The sequence below is a fragment of the Maniola jurtina genome, chromosome 27, assembly GCF_905333055.1.
Source record: "Maniola jurtina chromosome 27, ilManJurt1.1, whole genome shotgun sequence".
NCBI lineage: Eukaryota > Metazoa > Arthropoda > Insecta > Lepidoptera > Nymphalidae > Maniola > Maniola jurtina.
This window is the reverse complement of record NC_060055.1, coordinates 2,805,193-2,831,352: the sequence shown is the minus strand read 5'-3', so window position 1 is coordinate 2,831,352 and position 26,160 is coordinate 2,805,193. Positions and strand designations below refer to the sequence as shown.

Sequence of the window (26,160 nt, the reverse complement as noted above, 5' to 3'; positions counted from 1 at the left end):
GAAAGTGTGTCTGTCTGTCTGCTACGTTTTCACGGCTCAACCACTGAACTGAATTTAATGTTTGGTACAGACTTGGGATACATTCCGGGGAAGGACATAGGCTACTTTTTATCCGGGAAATCAAAGAGTCCGCTTAACCGATTTGTATGAAAGGTACCGAGGTAGCTTACGTCCCTGTAATTATCCCAGAAAATCAAACAGTGCCCACGGGATTTTTAAAAATCTAAATCCACGCGGACGAAGTCGCGGGCATTCTCTAGTGATAAAATAACTTAAGAATTGCACCAAAAAATATTGTAACAAACCTCAATTATTATTAAAACCTTGAGTTACGCGAGTGAAGCCGCGGGTAATAGCTAGTTATTATTAAGTAAGAAAACTGTAGTGAATAAGTTTTCTGTTCTATCATAATCAATCACAGAAGTTGGTTACGTTGGACTAGGCGGGCGGAAAAGTTTTAATCTGTGCAAATATTAACAAAGAAGCACAGAGCCATAGAGTGAATACAGAGAACATCCATACTAATATTATAAATGCGAAAGTGTGTCTGTCTGTCTGAATGTCTATCTGTCTGTCTGTCTGTCTATCTGCTACCTTTTCACGGCCCAACAGTTTAACCGATTCTGACGAAATTTGGTAAAGGGTTAGCTTATATCCCGGGGACGAACATAGGCTACTTTTTATCCCGGAAAATCAAAGAGTTTCCTCGGGATTCCTAAAAAACCCATCTGCTTAACCGATTTGTATGAAATTTGGTACTGAGGTAGCTTGCGTCCCAGTAATTGACATAGGCATTTTATCGCGGAAAATCAAACAGTTCCCACGGGATCTTTAAAAACCTAAATCCACGCGGACGAAGTCGCGGGCATCTTCTAGTAAATAGATAATGAAAGATGAAAGACAAATCAATCACACTATCACACTAATATTATAAAGGAGAAAGTTTGTATGTGTATGTGTGTGTGTGTGTGTATGTTTGTTACTCCTTCACGCAAAAACCACTGGACGGATTTGGCTGAAATTCAGAACGGAGATAAATAATATCCTGGATTAGCACATAGGCTACTTTTTATCCCAGAAAACCAAAAAGTTCCCAAGGGATTTCGAAAAACCTAAATCCACGCGGACGAAGTCGCGGGCGTCAGCTAGTTTATAATATGGGTAAGTGATGTATAGATTATGTATGTACGTATAGAAAAGCATAATTATCTGCCTATCCCTACATACCAGCTGGCTCCCAGGGTACCAGTTTCCTTAAAAAGGTAGCCAGTTACATTCCCGGTTGGGTAAATATGGTGATTCCCAGTTTTGTCACATTCACTGGAAAAGGTGGGCTTTATGCAAAAACCGATATGCTAAATGGGTATGCCAATTATTGTAAATCAAAGATACTTATTATAAAACTCCTGATAGGCAAGGCACAAACAATTTTATTTTTAAAAAGGTCCTACGGTCCGTTTCCGTAAAAATACCTCCCGATTAACCCCCGACCCAAAAAAAGGGGTGTTATAAGTTTGACGTGTGTCTGTGTATCTGTCTGTGGCATCGTAGCTCCTAAACTAATGAACCGATTTTAATTTTGTTTTTTTTGTGTCAAAGGTGGCTAGATCGAGAGTGTTCTTAGCTATAATCCAAGAAAATCGGTTCAGCCGTTTGAAAGTTATCAGCTCTTTTCTAATTTTCTTATTAGAGGTTTTTGTGTCAGGGGTTTTAAATTTTGAGTTATGTTTTAATACTGTGTGTCTCCAAATAAAACTAAAATAAATAAAGAAATAAATGGAAATCTCGAAAACTATAGACATAGAACGTATCTATAGTACGACAGATTGAGATGTGATGGTCGTTTCGTTACGGAGGTCGCCGGCTCGCTTCGCTCGCCATCTCACCCCTTCGCTCTGCTCCACTCAGCCTCGTAGGCTCGTTTTCAGGACCTTCACGAGCTTTTGACTTCGCGCTTTACAAAAACACTCTAGGGGTAAGACAGACAAGACTACGTGGAGTGGACGTGCTCAGATTTCGTTCTGGGCCACATTTGACCTTTATTTGACCTTTAGATGACTGACACTCACATTTGTATACAGATGTTTATACATTTTTCATCCCGAATTTCATACATTTCCTATTGCTGTTTCAAAAGTGTATAGAATACCCTGGAAAAGTATGAAATAAAAATATTTTATACATTTTCTGTATGTTTAGGTATTCTATAGAATGCCAAAGTAATTCTATATAATACCAAAATATACAGATTGACGGTAACATATACAAAATATATTAAAACGAAACTATTTTTGCAATTTCATTCCACCTCGGTTTTATATAAAAAATCCATACAATGTGTACCCAATTTATGTCTGTCTGTCCTTCAATTATACGCTACTTTGCATCTCATTATCGAAGTTTTTACTTAAGCAACAGAAATACCTCGCTTTCCGTACATGGTTAGCTGTCGATCAACACCTATTTATAAAGTTTAACTTTTTACAGTTCCGTAGTACATAGAACCCCTATAGTTGCTGTCTATCTGTCTATCTGTCTGGCTGTCCGTCTGTCGCTCTGTCTGTAGTCCGTCCGTCCATCCGTCCGTCCGTCCGTCCGCCCGTCCGTCCATCCGTTCAAACAAACATTTTGCACAACAATTATAAATGGTAGTGATTCCTAATTATAAAAGGCGTTTTAAAACCATTTTAGATAGATTTTGGAAAAAAATACCGTCACTCAATATCTTGAAAAGTATGCGTAACCGCAGTAAAAAGCTAGTCATCCCAAAAAACTTTTGCGTGGGACTTTTATAGCTTTCAACCTTTGTAAAGTCCATAAGTTATCGTACAGAATTCGTCATAAATAGGGATTAAAAAACTATAATGTAAACTTATTGTGTAAATATTTATTCTGTACAATGACATAATACGGCAGACATGTTAAGTTTATATTACACTAGCTGATGCCCGCGACTTCGTTCGCGTGGATGAAGGTTTTTTAAAAATCCCGTGGGAACTCTTTGATTTTCCGGGATAAAAAGTAGCCTATGTGCTAATCCAGGGTATAATCTATCTCCATTCTAAATTTCAGCCAAATCCGTCCAGTAGTTTTTGCGTGAAGGAGTAACAAACATACACACACACACACACAAGTAGTGTTGAATTGGGGATTCTGTATCAAAATTGGTGGGGATTTTGGATCACTCTCGCTACGCTCGCTCGCTTCGCTCGCCGTGATCCAAAATCGCCACCAATTTTGATACAGAATTCCCCAATTCTAAACTACTGTCCTCAACAACACATTAAATAAATGGAGTGTAGCTAAATCCAAGCAAAAATTAATCAACTATCCGTATTTTGAACAAACTATTCACATGGTTTAAGAACGAAATATTCATTCTATTTGCACGAGCAAATATGGTGATAAAACTAGATAGGTACTAAGAAACCTTGAATTTTAAAATTACTCTTCAAATGTAATATTTTTACAACATGAAAAACAACTATTTGGCTATAACAACCTACACCAAATATTGTGTTTTCAATACGAGTATAATCAGTAAATTAAACAAAAGAAGCAGGTATATGGAAGTTAAACAAGCATATTTAATCATCTAAAACTTTATTATTCATACACCACTTTTTTAAACAAGTTACATTTTTAAGCGCACAGATGGTCGGATGATAAACACAACTATATATGTCAGAATGTGAATTATACAACTCATACAATGTTAATAAACGAGGACATCCTTTATCTTCTAAATTATGTACGTTAGGATTACTTAATATATCTTTTAACCATAACTGCTTTTCAAGGCCTTTACAATAAATATCATTATTTTTTAAAATATCTATTAGATGGTATTTATAGGTCTCGTAAGGCACGATTCCCTCGCTCCATAATATTTTTCTATTCTTTTCAATCCATTTAACTTGTTTCTTTTCTGTGTCTGTTAGCCATTCATAGGGATATGGCGGTTTTATTAACAAAACTTGAACTCGATCACTATACACTATAGCAATCTCTTTAGGCAGAAAGTAATTTTGATCATTTTTAAAACCTTGAACGTCCACAATAATTTTCATGATAGTTTTCGAACAATGTTACTCAGCGGCCTATACTCCACAAGACGATCGTTTATGATTAAACAGTAAGCGCTGGTATTGCTTGGAATTTCCTGAGACGTTTCTATTTCCAGACGAACATCAACTGGACCAGTTTTTAAATTTTCATTTTGTCTGGAACAATCTATGACAAATAAAGGCGCTATTTCTTTAAATGTATGAAGATCAAGCAGTGGATCAATAGGAAGGTTGTAAAACGACTGACGAAACTTGGTGTACATGTCGTATAATATACTGTATTTATTTTCCTCAAACTTGAGATTTAAAGCATCATACGGATAATAGTGGGAATTCAGGAATAATGTGACATTGGTTAATGTACAATGATCGAATATTGTGCTGTCTCTGTTTTTAACGTTTTTTCTATTAGTTTGCAAACCAAATATAACATATCGAGGTTTTTCTAATTGAGAAGCAGTCTTTAACGCCCATGAATGTTTGGTAGTTTTTGGCAATAATGGATATTCATACAAATCCCAATTTCTAAATGCTATTTGTACGGGATTATCTTTTTCTAATTTCCTTAAAAGTATTAATCTTTGCTGATCTGATACTTTAATATGTGGTACTCGCCATTGGATTCTCTGTATATCAATGTCTACAATATCATCGCTACCCATGACAACACTATTTATGTTAGTACTACCTCTGTTAAGTATGAGTTCATGTTTACAGTTTATTATTATTTTATTGTAGTCTTCAGCAAAACCTAAAATCTTATTTAAGGGTATCAAAGCATTAAAATTTCCATTTTGATTTTTAAATCCGTCTATATTCCAACCCCAAGCAGCAGCCGCTTTACTGTCACCGCTATTCATTGAAATGAAAGATTTTATGGTTGTAGTTATTCCAGCATTTCTAATACGATCGATTTCAACACCATTCATTTCGTATCGGATATCTTGAAAAAGAAATGCAATTGCATTATTACTGAAGTCAACACTTTTCTTTTGAACTTTGCCAGCTTGATCTTTATGAGTCACCGAAACTTTTCCTTCAATGTAAATGGAACTGGCTGATGGTAACACGTAAATATCTTGCTGGTGAATAGGTATCCGAATTTCATCATTTTCATTGAAACTGTTATTGTATGGATTATATGTATGAACCTCATAACTCTCGATAGAGTTATCGAATTCAGGTAATTCGTTGATCTGAAGGAGGCTCATACTTTGAAGCCGAGGGCTTTAAGAAATTGTTTATTACTCTGATGAATTTTTTTATATACTCTAACACGTCTTCTTTGTTTTACACTTTCCTTGGTAATAACTTTCTTAATAGTTGGGTTATACTCTTTATAATAATTACTTTTGTTAAATACGATCATTTTGACTTTTTCAAATGAAGACACAAAACAATAGTTTCGCCCTTAAAATTTATATTATTGCCTTCCAAATCCAAAATTTTTATTGTTATTGATGAAATTATCTTTCTTTTGACCGGAAAATATATCACATTACTTGGAGATTCTATAAATCTATGACCTGGAGGAATGTTTGGCACAAACTCATAAATAATATGTGAAGGAGAACCGTTAGTGTACGAACTCTGTACAAGATCACATTCGATCCTTATGACAGACAGTGGTAGAATGTTAACGGATTCTGTAGATTCATGCCATTTATTTGCTTTTAGTTTTTCGTTAGAAAAACCTAGCATAGGTCCAATACTATTTTCTGAATTAAAGTTTATAGTTTCAGTACAGTACAAAGAGCATGTCATTGTATTGATGTTAGATTTTATTTGTAATTCACAATTTTCAACTCTTTCTTTTAGGTATTCATACAAATCTTGTAAATCGTAAGCACCTGGTTGAATAAGAATTCTTTTTTTCTCTTCTCCATATTCAAACACATTATTATTATAGTCTACATTTGGAATTGAATTAAATGCAGAAAAATATACTAAGCCACACTCATATTCGTCTTCCAAAATAAGAGGAGGGGCGTAAAATGATTCTAGAATAGATTTTTCACCCACGATCGTGAGTGTAATAGACATGATGGTTAAATGAGCTTACATATTTTTGTATCATCTATTTATTTTCAATTTTTATTCCAAAAATTAATAAGAAATTTGATACATAGATGGCCACAGTTATAAGAATTAGATCCTTGATAATTGTCATAATTATAATTAATATTCGCTCCCACATATTTTACAAATTCTTTAGGCGGTTTCAAATTACCATAACTATCAAAGTATTCAATGTAATTATTTATTTTTGCATAGGCTACCCAATGAGTTCCAGGATTTTCAGAGCTATCTAAGTTGATGATACCACACTCTTTTTTAAAAGGATATTTTGGAAGTTCATTTCTCATAAATACACCTCTGAAATAAGGAATATTTTTTGAAATTTTTAGAATATCCAAGTTACTTAGAGCACGATTAGGTAGCCGCCGAATCAGTTTTTTTCCTTTGCTGTGTATATTCCCAAACCATTACCATAGGGCTTTATAAATAATCCTTTTCCGATACACAATGTTTCCATCTTCTCGTTATGTCTCTTTAGTTCTTGAAATTTTTTTTTCATTAAATTAATAGCATTGACTGCTTTCACTATACTAGCAGTACCACCCGCTAAGCTGCCCGCGGCAGACAATCCTGCAAATATGGGGACTAGTGGCAAAACCCCACCTGTCTTTGGTATGGGTATTATACGCGGTACATTAACTGAAGATGTCGCTGCTAATTCCTTAGCAGCAGCAAGAGCTAATTCGATTGCAGCTTTTTTGCATTTAGGTTTCAATTTATGGATATGTTTTTTCGCGCGAGATACAATATCCTTAAAGCTTTTCTTAAAACCAGCACCAGAATTACTTGTTTTCAAATTGTTAGATTTTCTTCTCAAAGTCATTTTACGCTTGGATGGTTGTTTCTCCATTTTTAATAAAAGAGAACTCTGCTCAGTATCGTAGATAATAAGAGACTGAAAGTTGTTAACATAAAATGTGTTTATAAAAGATTTAGTTTATCTATCCAACTGTTTTCACTAGGCGGCAGACCTAACCATTTGACATATAATTTATTTCCTTTTGTTTTTAAAACCTTTTCAATAAGATATATATCAGGATGTTTTGTTTTTTGTAATTCTTCAGTATAGAATGATCCTAAAATAGGTCGCTGTCTTGCATCTTTTAGAAGGTAAGTAATTGGATGAGTGTTTTGAACTTGAGCTATATTAAAAATTTCAGTTGACCAGTTGGGAGTATATCCTTTGTCAAAAGTTCCTTTGTATTTGCTTATTCTTACATAATCTCCAATTTTGAATTTTGAACGTTTCTGCGATGGTGCTGATAATTGTAGTAGTCTGTATCTTTTTAGTATATTTTGTTTATTCTTTTCATTAACTTTATCTGGAGCTGTACCAATTGTTCTGTGAAATGTGGAGTTATATTTTTTCATGATGTGCTCGAGGGTTCCATCATTCCATTTGTAATTCCCTTGCAAGCTAAATTGCTTGTACATTTTAGTTTTCAACGTTCTTATAAATCTTTCTACTATTGACGCCTTTTTAGTGGAATAAGTGGAATAATGATTTATACCGTATTTTTGTAATAATTTTTTGAAACAACTATTATAAAATTCTGTTCCTAAATCAGTTTGTAGATTTTTGGGAACACGACCTTTTTCTAGTAACTTACTAAATGCTTCAGTCACAGTTTCTTTATTTTTAAGTTTAAGCGGATATGCCCATGCATACTTTGAAAAAGCATCGATGACTGTTAAAATATATTTATATTGTGAATTATCTTTTGAGAATGATTGCATATCAACTAAATCGGCCTGCCATACATCATCAATGTCTTTAAGTATAACATGTCTTCGAGGAAAATTTTTCCTAACATTTTTATGTATTTCATTTACTACACTATCTTTGCTCATTTTTTGAATTTACGACTTACACCTTCTATATTCCTTTTTAGACTATTTATTTCTGATTTTAACTGCAACAATGTTTCCTCTACTGTTTTTAATCGTATATAGAGCCCATCTAAGAATTTGTCAACATATAGTTTAGTAGCACAGTCGTTTGGGTCAATGGGTGTACCAACATGTTTGATGATTTTATGTTGAGCATCAAAGATATTTTCTAAGGCAGAGCTATCCATTTTCAGTTTCTTGTGTACATGATGACCAAACTTGTTGACATTCATGTTCAACAGTGTTTATAGAACTAAGCAAAAATGTAACCAGGTTTTATTTTTATATACTTATTTTATTATACCAGCTTCTTTAAGTTCTTCAATTATTGATATAATCTCATTGTCATGACTAGTGTTGCCAGCATCTTTTGAAGCAATTAAAATTTTCAATCTATCTACTAACTCATTCGGATCATCCCAGTATATGAAATCTGTATTTTTTTTCAAAGTTTTAAGAGTTGGCATAAAACCACCTTGTTTTTTTTCTTTTAATTCACTATCAGTAAAGAGAGGTTTCACAATTTTAGTATATTTTGTCCCTTTATCGCCTTTAATCTGATTCGTAGGGTTATAATCTCTCCTATGTGCACTAGTATTGCATAAAATATCTTTATATACTAATTTATCTTGATCAGATACAATCTTTACATCTGGTTTACTCTGAAATAATAATTCTGCCAAACCTGGGGTTACTTCATAGGATCTATTTCCTATTTTAGCCATCATATTTTTGCTATGAGCATCACCATCTGAAAATGTTACTTTTGTATTTCCAATCATTAAATTACTATTTTCATTACGTACACCAAAAGGTACATTCAAATTATAGATTTCATTGCTTTTTTCAGGCGTTGGAGATGGAGTATAGAATTCTTCGATTTCTTCAAAATTTTGGGTAGAAGTTATTGGTTTTGGTGTTACATAATTTTTATCATCATTTTCTATGTTTTTAATTTTATCAGAAGTTGAAGGTGAACATGTATCTGGTAAATCATGGTGACTATTGTTTTTATTTTCTTTTTTTTGCAATACTATGGATTCTAATGGATCCGTTATGGATTTAAAAAGTTTGCGCCTTTTTAGTTCTAAATCATCTTCTTCTTCACGCATTTGTTTTGCTTTCTTTTTGATGGTTTCAATTGATTTAATTAATTGTTTCTTTACAACGGCTTCCATTTTTAAATTAAATATGGGTAGGTATTCTTACCAGTGCTCTCATTTGACTGACTAAATTTGTGTCTCGTATGTGGTATATAATTGTAAAATTGTTAGTCGAATTTCACGAATATGTCAAATGTTTTTCTGTACCGACCGTTATTTAGTTCGCAATCTTTGTTGATTGATAAAAACATAAACGGATCTTTCCAAATACTTGCACACAATTGTTTAAAGACATGCCAGCTCATATCAGAATTAACATGTTCCTTATATATATGTTTTAAGTTTATATCATCTTGCTTGAAAATAATTAAAAAGTTAACATTGTCACGTATTAATTGCTTAGGAATTTTTGAATATGTTTGGGTCAAGTAAAAGCAATCAATTTGTTTGTGTCTGCCCATCGAAAAATAATTTCGAATATTAACTTGATTTTCACAAGTCACGTCGTCAAAAATGAAAATAGAATTTCTTAAGGCTTCAGTTGGCGAAATAACTTCTTCACTATTTTTGAACATAATAAATTTAACATCTGGAGTATTTTGAAAAACTTTTTGTAGGAAACAATATTTAGATTGAAAAGTGGACTTTGAGTAAATATAAACATTTTGGAATTTAAGTCCATTTTCGTGCAATAATAAGTTTATCATAATATTTGTTTTCCCACAGTTGGAGGGTCCGCAAATTATGCATCGAATTGTGTTTGGTAGAAGTTTACTATGTCGGCTAAAGCATGGTGGTGGTGTTTCAACATCTATATAATTTATTTTTAATGATTCAGCCTGTTTTATCAACTTCATATTACTGATTGATGATAATTTTAAAAATGCAACTTATTAAATAACTTCATATTATTGCTAGTTGATTTAAATTTTAAGGTATTGCTTGTAGGTATCACATTCGTGTTTCACTTCGCACTTGTCTAGCGCACTATTATTTGTCGATGATTATATTAAAATGTAGGTATACATTTTAATTTAAACCTTGTGATAATAGTATGAAATTGAAATTCGTAAGAACTTAATATTAAACAGGTTCTAACATGTCGCTAGAGATTGCATAATGCGGACGAATGTCATACAAGTATATACAATTGTTTTGAAAACTTGACTCCATAGATTTGTTACTAAACAATTTTCATTCCCAGATCTTCTCACGCAAGGAACTCACTCGCTTCTGGTTAGTGAAAAAAATTACTTATATAATATTTTGACTGTATTCTTTTCTATTTTAGAATTTGTTTATTGATATTTTTATAAATGTTGTTTTATTGTTATATTTATAAAATTTTGTATTTTGTTACAGCATCATGTCGGACTTTTATTTCACGGATGACGAAAGAAACACAAGTATGAATAATCCATTTTATGGAGCTCAAGACTTGGATGCTATTTTAGAAAGAGAAGAAGAGAATAGATTGAAAGCTTTACGTGAGCAAAAAAATAATGAAACACTTGAAAATAACACCAGTTTGAAAACCATAAAAAAGAAAAATAAATTGTCTTTAAAAAAGAAGCTTCCAAAAATAGATCATGTGATTTCACCAGCTCCAGATTCATCTTTTGTTATACGGAAAAATAAAGCAAAGGGAAGCCACATTATAAAAATTGAAATACTTGAAATTGATAGTAAAGAACAGGAGAACAGTGCAAAGACTAATTTGAGTGTACAGTACATAGTGAGTGATAATTATGACAATATGATGGATGCTACAGAAGATTTAATTAATAGGATTATACAAAAGCTAAGTGTGCCTGAATAGTTAAATTTAATATTATTTTATTGTTATTTTGCGATTGTAAAAATAAAAAGCATAAATGAGTTCTAATTAAAGTATAAAGTATATTTTATATTTTCATATCATGCAAGTAAGTTGTAGTCCGAATATTTTCCATTAAGTAGTAAGTTTTTATAATACGTTAATCTTATGTTAAGTACTAAGTTTATGAAGTAATGTAAATAATTGGTTGAATTAATAAAGGGAATATAAAATATGTTGTGATTTTATTTGAAATAAAACACTGTGGTAAACTTAATCAAATTTATTAAATGCTAAATTACCATTAAAACTAATATTAAAATTAGACACATAAAAATTTGTAAAATACATAGGTACTTAGCATAATATTTTTACTAAAGAATCGTGCTGTAATGCCCCCAAGGCAAAGTTTTAAAATCATTTTCCATTATTTGCCTTTTATTATCATCACTATTTAATACTAATTTATTAATTTTCTGAGTAAAAACCTGATGATTTTTTGATCGTATGACAAACATATCATCTCTTATATTTTCATTGCAAAATAAGGCTTTCTTATATTTCTCAAAGTTTAATTTTTTTGTCACAGGCTTCGTGATACCCTTTGCTTTACTGATAGTTTTTTTCTCAGAAAGTAAACAATATAATTTTGCGCGTAAACCAACAAATTTAGAAATGATTTCTCCTCCCATTTCGTCTTTAAAATATCCAGGTATTTTCATATTAGCTTTCGGCATATTAAAAATATTATCATCTTCAAAATTGCTAGTATCAAAATAATGAATGTTATCTTTCATATCTTCATAAAAATCATCAGTTTTTACAAGATATAGTAAACTATCAGTATCCGTATAACATAACTGAACATTATTTCCATAGATTCTTTTTATGACCGAATAATGAAAATGATACAAATGCGTTTTCGACAGTTCAAGAATCGTGAATCCAATATATATTGGTCGATCTAAGACAATTTTTGTTTTTTTCAATTGAATAGCTACTAAGTTTTCAGAAAAAATTGATAAACTGTGAAAATGTGGTGCACTAATATATTTTTCCGCTCCATTCAATTTATTAGTATTATTTGTAGTATCTCTCCAAACGTTTACTAGTTTTACGTCAACCTGCTTCCTTTTGTTTTCTATCGTTTTTCCAAAAATAGAATTATTCTGCTTTTTAAAAAAGTCTTTCTCAAAATCAGACTTGGCATTTTGTCTGAGACTTGTGTTTAAAAAAATATAAGGCTCTAAAAAGTTGTCCTGATAAAAAGATAGCACTCTGTATATTTTTAAAAGCAATAAACCATTCTTTAAGCATTCTTGCAAGTGCATATAATGAATAACAAAACGATGTTTATTATATAAATTTGCCACCAATTTTTTGCTTTGATTTTGAGCAGGAGAATATTTTTCCGCAGCAAATGGTAGGTCTGAATGAGCATCATGAATATTATCCGGATAACATAAATCTACCTCGAGAATATATCCACACTGACTTTTTTTAGAAATGTTCCTTACATCAAAATTTTTAATTTCATTTTCATTTAAAAATTTAAAGTCACGCATTGGCATTTTTTGCATCATAGCAAAACCGTAAAGGTTGACACAGTCTAAATAAATTAAGTACGTACTTGACTCATTTTTATTGTAGGATGGTAAATATTTATTGTTTGCTTCAGCATATCTCAATGAACACTGGGCTAAACCACCTCGAATACCTTTTTCTAACATCTGATACATATCCACATCAGAAATCAAATCAAGCTCAACTTTAGTATATAACAACATTGCGTCCCAACTTAAAGATGGAGATGATACATAATAGCAGGGGTCTAAATTATAATAGTCTAAACTCATATTTCTGAACTTTTCAAAAACGTCGCATAGTAATAAGACATCGCATTGTAAGTATAAATCTGTATACTCTCCTAAGTTTTTTATACCAAAAGTTTTCCATATTTTTAAAGCGTGTTCGTAATCCTCAATGGAAATATTTTCACCTGTGAGTTTATTAAAAAAAATCGAATGTTTTGGTAACTTTGTTTCATTATATTTCTCCCATGCATCCATATAATCATAACAATAGACACCCTTTTTACAGGCCAAATTTAATAAGTGTTCATCCTTAATAAATACACGCATATGCTGAAAATCATTCGGATGAAGACTCTTTGCCAGTTTATCCAAACCCGAACTCAAAAAATTAAATGAATCGATAAACTTCAGTTGAGCAGCATTTGTTTTATCAATAGGTAAAAATTTTGTGAATGATATATATTTTTCTTTAGATTTTGGTATCAAGCTCGTTTTTCCGGTAATTTCTGATAATTCTTTAATAAATAAGTGGCAATCATAACCACTCAAGTTATGAAAAATGATCGGTATAAACGTACATTTTTTTGCATTTATGTTACAAGTGTTGTGAGCAGGGCCTCGGTATTTACCTGTAAAATGGTCATGATCCTTTACTATTATATCATATTTTTTAAACATTGTTTTACAGATGCAGCAAATTTTTGCTTCATTATATGAAGTCAACTCTTCGGTAGTAAGAGGAAACATTGGATTATTTGTATTTAAAATACCGCGCAATCTTTTTACATCTCGCGTAATGCTTTCAACAAATTTTTTACCACAGTTTGGTCCGCGATAGCTTACAAAGTCATTAAGCTCAGGTTTAGAATGGCAACATATGTAATAAGCGAAACAAGATGGTTCATGTGTTTGTATATCTTCAGTATAAAGAGATTTATTTTCGTTTGAATATTTACAAAGCAAGCTCTCAAAATCGCCATATATCACGATAGGAATTCTTTGAGTTCTCTCATAGTTTGAAAAATGCAACTTACTACCATCTTCTGGAAGTACAGTTTGTCTTTTAGCACAATCGTGATTGTGTAGTTTTTGTTCATTTGCGAAATATAAAAAACATTCATCACATAAAAATATTTTAGACTTGTGTTTTGTTAATTGCCTTCGCACAAGTCGGCCAAAGTCTTTAATCAAACAGTAATGGGCTTTGTCATTTTTAGTAATATATAATAAATTAACATGGGTAAGTTTTCGAGCTAAAGTCACATACAAAGGACCTGTAACTGTATTATTGGCTTCTAACCCATAAACATTTACACTAATAGTTGGATTGTTCTTCTCAAAGGTTTTAATATCTTCAATTCCCGGAGGAAATGTCATATTTCTTATGTCAAAAAGCAATGAATAATGAGGATATGATGAAACTCTATTGGAATTAAGTTTTGTAGGATACATTTTAGCAGCAATGCACCATAAAAAGCAACAATCATCGAAATTATGAATATTTAGACATGATTTTGTATTTCTTATATGTGATGGTAATGCCAAATATGATCCACCTTTCAGAGGATTATATTTATTAATATTTATCTCCAAATGACTGATAGAATCAATTGTCCAACCAGATTCTGACTGTTCGAATTCTGCGCATTTGCAAGTTAACTTTTGAGCACATTGTAATAAAAAATTATCAATATCAGTACTTTGGACTATAATACCATATTTAGTACTGAAAGATTTAATAGACTTTTCAAAATTTTTTGGTAAAATATACGAAACAAATAACTCAAAATTTACTTTAATGGCAGTGTGTTTCTTTAGAGATATATTTATGATCTCGCGTGTGGTTTTAAATATTTGTGAAAAAAAACTCTCTGGAACTAAAGTTGTAGAGGTCGGATTTACTTTGTAACTGACTATTCTGTTTCTAAAAGCCGTTTTTATAATTTGCACATTCTCATATCTAGATTGAAATAAACTATTAGATTTATGAGTATTTGTTCTGTTATGTGACGATATAGATGTTTTAACATAAAGGTTACACTCTTTGCAGAAAAACATTTTCAATTTCATAGAATTGCTTATCTTGTTTATCTATTTAGTATCTAGTTTCTCAGTTCTGGTTTTAATATTCTGCGTATAAAAAATCGGTAAGGAAATACAGCTAAATAATAAATCAAGCTATTGGCTAATAAACAGTAAACAGTTATTAATAGAATGGAAGTAATGCGATGTTTCGATATCAACATTCAAACATGTCAAGTATCTAGTTTGTATGGTTCTAGTTTCTCAGTTCTAGATTTTAAATTTTGGATAGTTATGAGATGACTGTATTAAAATAAAGTAATCTAGTTATTTTCAGACAATGTGCAGACTTAGTAAGAGTATAAGGGCTGTAAGTATCACGTTATTAATATCCCAACTTCAAATCTTTCGATATGAACATTTAGACATTTTTATTTAATTTTATATGGTTCTAGTTTCATATGGTTCTAGTTTTTATGTTTCTAGTTTCATATGGTCTAGGCTTTGTATGGTCTAGGTTTTGTATGGTCTAGGCTTTGTATGATCTAGGCTTTGTATGGTCTAGGCTTTGTATGGTTTAGGCTTTGTAATTTCTGTAAAAAAAACACGTTAATTTAATTTTATATGGTTCTAGTTTCATATGGTTCTAGTTTTTATATTTCTAGTTTCATATGGTCTAGGCTTTGTATGGTCTAGGTTTTGTATGGTCTAGGCTTTGTATGATCTAGGCTTTGTATGGTCTAGGCTTTGTATGGTTTAGGCTTTGTAATTTCTGTAAAAAAAACACGTTAAAAAATATTTACAGGCACAAACATAAAGATAGTAATTTAATTGTCATACTTATTATATACAATATGTTGCAGATGAAATATTTTTTGAATTTATTTATGAAAATAATTTCTAAGATTTACAAAATTTAATTTACAAAATTTATCTTAGAAATTATTTTCATTTGCAGGGTATAAAATGGGCTGAATATTTTTTAGTTCAGCCTTACTATCATCAATTAATTTGGTGAGGGACTTCCATACCACCGAATTTAAATCAGTTGCAAGTTTTAGTGTGCAGATGGCATGCTTCCAACGCTCATTGTTCGCGAGTTTCTCCACTTCTTCAGAGTTGTAGACGCGCAGCTCGAAGTAGTAGCTGCCTTTCTTCGATGGGTCTGATTGGGATGTATACCCCGACGCAACGCGCCGACTGAGAAAACTTCTCAATTTCGCAGCGCGCACTGGCTTGCTAGTAGATTCATCCTGAAATTGAAAAATATTCAATTTAGTATCATCTGCGATAATTTCAACTCTCTACCTATTATGGTTCATGAGATAAAGCCCGCTGACAGACAGACGTCCGGGCGGACAGCGGTAGCTTAGTAATAGGATCCCACTGGTACCCTTCGGATATGATCCCTAACAAAATAATAACTTTAACAAACTATATTCATAAATTTATATACAGACCAATTGCCTAACAACATTCTTATTGGGAAGTCTTTTAAAAGCTTTAATCCAATAAAATATAAATAAGACAACTCACCTCAGATTCGGTAATAAACCTCCTCCGCTTAACAGATGGACTCGTAGGTGTATTTGGAGACGTTTCGGGTTCAGATTCCGATCCGCTCGATTCGAACGGATTCTTCGGAGCAGAAGAAGTCACCTCCTTTTTCTTGATCGTCTTCTTCCGCTTCACCTCACGTTTCTTCTTAAGAGACTTCGATGTTGATGGGGGCTGCACCAAAGCGATGGGGTCTTCGTCTTCGTCAAATGGATTGATGAAAGATGAAGAGGCCCTGAAAAACAATTTAAGTAACTATCAACATGAAACCTCCAAATAAAAATTCAATAGGTACCTAGTTGCTTAATTCAAAAATAAACATATAAAATAAAAATACTTACATACTTTATTTCGACTGTTGTTGTCGTCGTATCCAAAACTCGGAAAGAAAGGAATGGTGACGCTTAGGATCGACCTATTTATACGCTCGAATTCTAAAACCTCTTTCATAATAAACGAAATGGATTGAAATAAATTAGATTTAAACATTTGCGCATGTAACTTTAAACACTAAATCATCACAACATAAAACTTATATTTGCGAAAGTAATCAGACTAGATTTATACATTCGTATGAACACTGTCTTACGTATAAATTATTGCCGCATCAGCTATAGGTGTTCGATTTTGAAGCATGGAAGACGCTGTTGTTTATAGTTACGCAGTGAATTGAGATCTAACCGTAAAAGGAATGGTATGCGTCGGACTCGCGATAGTTAAAATGTTAAAAGGTTATACATTTTACTACTTTCCATAGGTAGGTATAAAATTTGTGAAAGGTCTAATAATATTTGCTCCTATTTGATGCTTCAATCTTCTTCCTTGCGAATTTGATTTAAAACTTGAGTGGAAATCCTTTAATTTTCGACGTCAAAAAATATCCTGGATCCGTCTCCAAGATGTGAATTGTCTGTGTATCAAATTTCGGCAAGATTCAGCCGTTAGTCTTTAGTTTAGACAGACGCCTTTTTGCATCACTAATCATACTTATTATAAATGCTAAAGTGTGTCTGTTTGTTTGTTTATTGGTTCGTCCTTCAATCACGTCGCAACGGAGCAATGAATCGACATGATTTTTCGTGGGTATAGTAAAAGAACTGGAGAGATATAGACAACTTTTTATCTCGGAAAATCATAGAGTTCCCGCAGGATTTAAAAACCTAAATCCATGCAGATGAAGTCGTGGGGGCATCAGTGAATTTATTATATTAGTACGCATTGTACGTATTTTTTTCGTCCATTAATCTCTATTTATCAAAGTATTTATAACAATCGAAATATATTTAAATAGCGGGAAATGTGTCTAAATTCATCATTAAAGAATTAATTTTCGATAAATAATAATGTATGATAAGCTTGCACACCTTACTAGAAATCTGCTATAATATATTTTTACTAATAAATCTTTATCCAAAATTCATTGTTTGTAGATCAGAATGGAGTTAATATATCCTAAATATCCTCGCTATGCAACTCAAATCGCAAGATTGCGAAGTTTTGATACCTGGCCTCAAGATTTAAATCAAAAACCTCAAGAAATGGCTGATGCTGGTTTTTTTTATACAGGAGATAGTGATCGCGTGATTTGTTACTTTTGTGATGGCAGGCTCAAAGACTGGGGCATCGAAGATCATCCATGGTCGGAGCACGCACGCTGGTTTCCGTCCTGTCCCTATGTTTTACTTGTGAAGGGTGAAACATACCTACAAAGTGATAGCAAAGATGTTTGTGGTGCATCAAAAGTATCTGAACAATTTGTAAATAACAATATAATAAGTTCTTTTGCAGACAGAAACATATTATGTGTTGAAAATATTAAAGAAACACTTTGCTGCAAAATTTGTCTTGTAGAAGAAGTAGCTGCGTGTTATATACCATGTGGTCATGCTATAACGTGTACTAAATGTGCTTTATCGTTGGATAAAATGTTATGTCCGATATGTGGAAAAGCAATCGTTAATGTAATACGAATATATTTCTGATGAGCTATAAACATTTAAAGAGTCTACCTTTATCCAACCTATTATAAGTATGCGCAAGCCTCGAATCAATCGATCGAAATTCATACTAATGAATACAGCAATGCCGGATCAAGCAGAAACACGATCAATATACAAAAATAATTTGAGCGCAACAAATCAAATGGTTAACTATGCGAGAGCAAACTTTTAGACGTAAAATTATCATGCATATGGGCTCGTTCGCATTTCTTATGAATGCCGCAGTCTCGTCGAACTCATCGTATTATATCATCCACTGTGCGGTGCGGGCGTATGATATAGGATCCGCAATAACTAGTCATTGAGGATTTTGTCTCACTGTTGATAGTGATTAATTGTTGCTTGGATTTAGGAATACTCCATTTATTTAATGTGTTGTTGTGGACAGTAGCCTACATTGGGGATCCTGTATCAAAATTCATGGGGATTTTGTATCACGGTGAGCGTAGCGAACGAGCGTTAGCGAGAGTGATCCAAAATCCCCATGGATTTTGATACAGGATCCCCAATTCAACACTACTCACACATACTTACAAACTTTCGCCTTTATAATATTAGTATTACACTAGCTTGTGGTCGCAACTTCGTTCGCGTGGACTAACCCAAACCCCTATTTTACAGTGGATGTCTACGTCATAATAGCTATCTGCATACCTTTCAGCCTGACCCGTCCAGTAGTTTGAGCTGAGCGTGTCAGTCAGTCAGTCAGGATTTTCTTTAATATAATTGTACTAGCGACCCGCCCTGACTTCGCACGAGTATGGCTTGAGAAGAACTATCTATACCTGTATTACATATTTAAAAAAAACGAGGAAAAAAAACCGACTTCACTTCACCGCTCTTATCCATTGAGGAGTTCTGTTCTCCATCTCCGAAGATATTCATCAGATCTTCACCAAATTTATATGGGACCCTCTGCAAAGTAGTACATAGGTACTGTATGTAAGTAGGACATAGGTACTTTGCAGAGGATCCCATATAAATTTGAAGAAAAATGAAGAAAAAAAATTCAAACAAAAAAAATATTTCCAAATCGGTGCAGGCGTCTTTGAGTAATCGGGGAACATACATTTAAAAAAAAAAGATTCCAACGAATTGAGAACCTCCTCCTTTTTTGAAGTCGGTTAAAAAACCTAACAACCACGTGAACAAAGTCGCGGTTAGATATCTCTCCTGCCTACCATGAACTGGTACCTAAACATTATAATATTGAATTTGATTGTGAATAACATACAAATTCAAAGCTATCTGATTTACAGCTTTAATGGGGTGCGCAAGTATGGAATATTTTCTTTAAAGGAATAGATAGATAAAGAAATCAATGAAAGATTGCAGATAACCTTTCCCGTACTGCGCTTTATATGGGGAAGCGTGAAACTACCAAATATGTAGATGGGTGCCTACCATGAGTAATGCAAGACTTATCGGTAAAAAAGCTGCGATATCTGGTTAGATATAATATACATACCTAGAAAGACTTTTTGAATACTTTATAACCGACTAATAAAATTTAAAAAAAAAAAAAACACAAATTCGCGGTTTCCAGATTTATTCCTGTACTTGTGCTATAAGATCTACCTACCCGCCTTTCATGATTCCAGGTCAACGGGAAGTACCCTATAGGTTTCTTGACAGACACGACAGACAGACAGACAACAAAGTGATCCTATAAGGGTTCCGTTTTTCCTTTTGAGGTACGGAACCCTTAAAACGTTTATTTTTGAAAGCTGTGCCAGTCATACCTACGGTTTATCCTGGCATGTTTGGTAACCAAGTAGCTTGCGTCCCTGTAATTGACATTGGCAACTTTTTATCCCGGAAAATCAAACAGTTCCCACGTTAACGATAACCACGATCTTTAAAAACTTAAATCCACGCGGACGAAGTCGCGGGCATCTTCTAGTTCCTAATAAGTTTCTCGAAATAAAATACGTTTTTATCGAAAAAAATGTGATAAAACTTTATCGAAATAAGGCTGATTTATTTATTTCTGTCAAAATTCAGTTATTTTTACAGTTAATGAAGTCGACAATCAGCGGAGCTGTCACGGTTTATAATGCTGTTAATAATTTCGCCATAAATTACCTACACGCGGTATTTTATCACGCCAATAACATGGATAAGGCACTAGTCCCACCGTCGACGAGGAAGCGAGTAACTATCGACTATTTTCTCGCTCGAGAAACGTTTTTAGGGTTCCGTACCCAAAGGGTACTATTACAAAGCCATCCATCTGTTTGACAGCGGTCTGTATCTTATGATCAATCATAGGTAGAGCGTTGAAATTTTCACAGAATTGGTAAAGAAATAATCGGCGGTATTCACTTAACATCAGGTGACCCACCTGCTCGTTTGCTCGCTATTTTTATAAAAAAAGGGCAACCTTAACATTAGTATTCAGCTGGTTTGTTCCTAGCCTTAAGTTACCTGCGATTTGGAATACAAATTGGCCTAAATTGCAAGCGAAGCCAAGGGCAAATGCTAGTAGAGATATAGCCTTAATCGGTTAGTTAGTCAAATTATTCTAATTAGAGGTAGTCGAATGTCATCTCAAGTGGTAGATTCGACCAATGAGTTAAGACTGTGGAGTATCAGACTTCAAAGAACTTCATCATTACAAAGACGTGCTCTACCTTTGTGAACCGACTACAAAAAAGGAGAAGGTTCTCAATTCGTCAGAAACTTTTTTTTATGTTTGTTGCCCGATTACTCAAAGACGCCTGGACCGATTTGGATTTTTTTTAGTTTGAAATACTTTGCAAGTGGTCCCATATAATTTTGGTAAAGATCCGACAAATATCTTCGGAGATGAAGAACAGAACTCCGCAATGGATAAGAGTAAATTGCTCGCGATCAGTGTAATAGCTTAGTAAACAGGTTTTTAACTAGGCTAACTTAGCATATTATAGTACGGTGGGGCTACTAAAAATTGTGAAATAAAAAAAAAAACAAAATAAAAAAAACATCCTGCCACTTTTCGCTACACTGTTTAACGGACACACTTTCGGATTTATAATATCTATTAGTAGTACTGAAAATAAGAAGGATACATAAAATTCGCCATTCTGTCATCAGAAAACAGACCCAACTGATCGATATGGATCGATGCACTTTCCTATACACTTAAATCGAAATGGAAATGGGCCGGCCATATTTCAAGACTCACGGACAACCGGTGGACAAAGAGAGTAACGAGCTGGCCAGGCCCCAAAGGCACACGTGGTAGAGGAAGCCCGCATTATCGTTGGGACGATGACATAATAAAAGTGGCGGGACCAAACTGGAGCCAAAGACTCAAAGAAAGAAAGAATAGAAAAAAGTTTTCTTTTCTTTCTTTCTTTCTTTCTTTCAAAGCCAAAGATAGAGCAAAATGGATTTCTCTGGCGGAGACCTGGAAAGGGTTCTTCATAAAAATATTACCTACTAAATTTAAGCTACTTAAATATTTACTTTAATCACCTAGGTCCTAATACTTTAAGTTATATTTATGTAAAACTAGAGGATGCCCGCGACTTCGTCCGCGTGGATTTAGGTTTTTAAAGATCCCGTGGGAACTGTTTGATATTCCGGGATAAAAAGTTTCTTATCTCAATAACAGGGACGCAAGCTACCTCGGTACCTTTCATACGAATCGATCAAGCGGATGAGTACTTAGGAATCCCGCGAAAACCGTTTGTTTTTCCGGGATAAAAAGTTGCCTATGTCCTTCCCCGGAATGTATCCTAAGTCTGTACAAAATTTCACTTAAATCGGTTCAGCGGTTGAGCCTTGAAAGCGTAGCAGACAGACAGACAGACATATAGACAGACAGACAGACACACTTTCGTATTTATAATATTAGTATTTAAGTATGGATAAGAGAAAAATAAAAGGCTTTTTATTTATTTTTATTTATTATTAGTAAGGCTTACTATATGTATTAGTAAAATTAGTACCTTATATTGCAAATGTGAAGAAGATGAAAGAACATGCCTATTCACTCTTGACTTGAAAATGTAATACATAGTAGGAAGTTTAAATTTTGCAGGGCATTGCTGCTCTAATAACGATAACTCTCTGGTTTAAATAATTGCTGTTTGATGAACGCTCTCGGTAAAGGTGTAAGAGATAATGAATGTATCTGTTTGCCTAGCCGGGACTCGAACCGGTCTCGCGCTAATTTCGCGCCCCTAATGCGTTTTATGACGTTAAGAGAGAAACGACTTAACAATGTATCTAGACAGGGCACTAAAATTAGTTATTTTTAACCCCCGACCCAAAAAGAGGGGTGTTATAAGTTTGACGTGTGTATCTGTGTATCTATGTGTCTGTGTATCTGTGTATCTGTGTATCTGTCTGTGGCATCGTAGCGCCTAAACGAATGAACCGATTTTAATTTACTTTTTTTTGTTTGAAAGGTGGCTTGATCGAGAGTGTTCTTAGCTATAATCCAAAAAAAATGGTTCAGCCGTTTAAGAGTTATCAGCTCTTTTCTAGTTTTCTTGTAGAAAAGAAGGTTAGATAACCGTTAGGTTCTTAATATTATGTCAATTGACAAATGTCGAGCTGTCAAGATGGACGTTGCCTAAATACATAATTATTTATTTGAAAATGATGTTTTGGAAAACTCAGATACTTTAGATAGTAGGCGCGGAGTAGTCCAAGAAAATCAGTTCAGCCGTTTGAAAGTTATCAGGTCTTTTCGGTCTTTTCTAGTTACTGTAACCTTCACTTGTCGAGGGTGTTATGAATTTTTAATTTACACTTGTTCTATCTTAGGCTGCGTCATCACTTAACAACTAGTATTGCAGCCAAGTACTTATCTATACTTAACTTGAAAAGCCCTAATATCATTCTATTGACACTTTCTTTACTAAACTCGTATATGCCCGCGACTTTGTCCGCGTTGAATTCAAATTCAAATTCAAAATATTTTTATTCAATTAGACTTTTGCAAGTTCTTTTGATTCGTCAAAAGCATCTACCACTGGTTCGGAATGCCTTTCCTACCGAGAAGAACCAGCAAGAAACTCAGCGGTTGCTCCTTACAATACACAAATTTCAAAACCCTGTTTTACCCCTTTCGAGATTGAATTTTCAAAAATCCTTTCTTAACGGATGCTATAGCTATAATAGCTATCTGCATACCAAATTTTAGCCCGATCCGTCCAGTAGTTTGAGCTCTGCGTTGATAGATCAGTCAGTCAGTCAACTTTTCCTTTCATATAAACATATAAATATATCTGTGTTGGTATCGATAAACGCCAACTGCGCAGGTACAAGATCAGCGACCTTTTCTCGTGACAAGAACTTTACGAAAAAAATGCCTTATAAAAAAGTTTGAGGGCGCTATTGAATGGTGAATTAACTTTTTATACAGAAAGTGAAGTTAACAACCTCAAAAAACGTCAAGTGCGTGTTTGTAACACGTGTAACGTAGGGTTCAGTAGCTTTACCCGTGCAAGATCACGTCGACCGTTTGCTCTGTTGCGACGTGATTGAATTTTTTTTTTAACTATATACGGGGTGTTTGGTAATTAGTATATGTCGGCGACAATCCCAGAATATAAAGCCATTATTGTAATTCATAGATCATAACAAACATTAATTCAAGTTACAATGATAATTATTTACACTCTAGCCTTTAAAATCACATTAATAAAATTAAGTATTCAGAAACATGTCTACTCTTCCACTCTTCTTCCAAAGTTAGCTTTTCCCGCCAAGGCACCCTCTGGCGCGACCAACGTGATTCGTCAAAAATTTTCAAAAGAAAAATAAAACCGACTTCAAAAACCAAAAACACTAAAAAGTAGAAAATAATTTTTGTGTAGCTACACATGTAATGTACCTAGGTATGAAGTCGAGCGAGCATATTAAAACAAAATTAGAAATCCAAGAGTGAAGCTCGCCCGACTTCATACCTAGGTACATTACATGTGTAGCTAAACAAAAATTATTTTCTACTTTTTAGTGTTTTTGGTTTTTGAAGTCGGTTTTATTTTTCTTTTGAAAATTTTTTATTTCACAATTTTTAGTGGCCCCACTGTACTATAATATGCTATGCCCAGTTAAAACCCTACTGTTTACTAAGCTATTACAGTGATCGCGAGCAATTTGCTCTTATCCATTTAGGAGTTCTGTTCTCCATCTCCGAAGATATTCATCAGATCTTCACCAAATTTATAGGGACCACCTGCACAGTATACCCTTTCAAACAAAAAAAAAATTTCCAAATCGGTCCAGGGGTCTTTGAGTAATCGGGGAACATACATAAAAAAAAAAAAAAGATCCCGACGAATTGAGAACCTCCTCCTCTTTTGGAAGTCGGTTAAAAATGGAGTCAATTACCATTTTCTATATTTCTTAATTAAATAATTATCAAGTTAAATACCATAATAAATATCTTAAGAATAATAAGATATTTAATTAATATCAAAACAAACAAGACAAGGTCATATTTATCAACTTATAAATTCTATTAGAATAATTAGTTCTAGTATTGGCGCCAATTCAGTTTGAAAACGAGATCTTCAGGAAACTCACACTAGGCGGCGCTAGGATCGTGGAGATTTTTAAACAAGAAGGTTCTATATTAATGAATCTTAGACCGAAAGAGGTTATTATTAAAGAAGATTCTATATAATAATTTTATAAAGCAAACACGCCCACATATATACGATAAAGACGACACGTACCCATGCTACTTTGATCTGATAAATACAATGCTGAAGTATAATGACGAAATAAAATTATACAAATTTCCAATTAGATATGAATAAATAAAAATAAATAAATAAACAAAATAAATGGGTGGTGAAGTAATTTTAAAATGACAGATGCACTGGACGAAACTTTAGGGGTTTCTTGTTTTCACTACGGAATCCAAAAAATATATCCCATTTGCTGGAAAAACTTTGTAAAGAATGGCGAATTTATTCTACCGTCTTATTATTAAAGCGAATCTACATACGAAAGCCATATTATAATGCGAGAAAAGGGTTTTTGTGAAAACTTTTCAATGAACGAGCCTTCCCTTACAAATAAATACTTAAGGGTTAAAGGGATGGAAAGGTCAGAACATGAACACTGCGAAGAAAGAATGAGGTATAAATGATTTCTACTTTGCAGCAACACTTTTAATATGCGTAATGGGCAGCTGTTTGTAACTAGTGACTCGCCCTGGCTTCGCATGGGTAGCTTAAAAGGAAAAAACAAACCGGCTAAGTGCCAGTCAGACTCGCGCACCGAGGGTTCCGTACTCGGGTATTTTTCCGTCATTTTGTACGATAAATCAAAAACTATTATACATAAAAATTAATAAAAATCTGTTTTAGAATGTACAAGTAAAGCCCTTTCATATGATACCCCACTTGGTACATAGTTATCTTACTTTGATAATTGAATTACATTTTAATTTTTTTTAAATAATGAATTCACAATTTCGAGGTTTTCAGATTTATTCCTGTACTTGTGCCAAAAGATCTACCTACCCACCAAATTTTATGATTCTAGGTCAACGGGAAGTAGGTTTCTTGACAGACACGACGGACGGACGGACGGGCGGACAGACAGACAACAAAGTGATCCGATAAGGGTTCCGTTTTTCCTTTTGAGGTACGGAACCCTAAAAACCAACAGAACAATAAAGAAATCTCGGACTGAAGTACTATGGTGGAGCTCTTCTCGATAGGGGATAGGATTTTGAGTAAATTACATACATACTGTATACATACTACATAAGACATAACCAGGGGAAAATTCATAGCATCAATTTTGTTGGCGTCTTCACAAGTGTGAATAAATGATAGCATGTAAAAGCATTCCTTACAT

The 26,160-nt window shown here is 33.4% G+C and overlaps 1 long non-coding RNA gene across 1 annotated transcript; it reads left to right on the top strand.

The window, feature by feature from the left end:
• The first annotated feature begins 1,929 nt into the window (after nt 1–1,929).
• On the top strand, nt 1,930–18,686 carry LOC123878996. Its single transcript, XR_006798922.1, has 3 exons — nt 1,930–2,018; nt 9,978–9,980; nt 18,677–18,686. It is a non-coding gene; the product is annotated as an uncharacterized LOC123878996 (long non-coding RNA).
• The last annotated feature ends 7,474 nt before the right edge of the window (nt 18,687–26,160 follow it).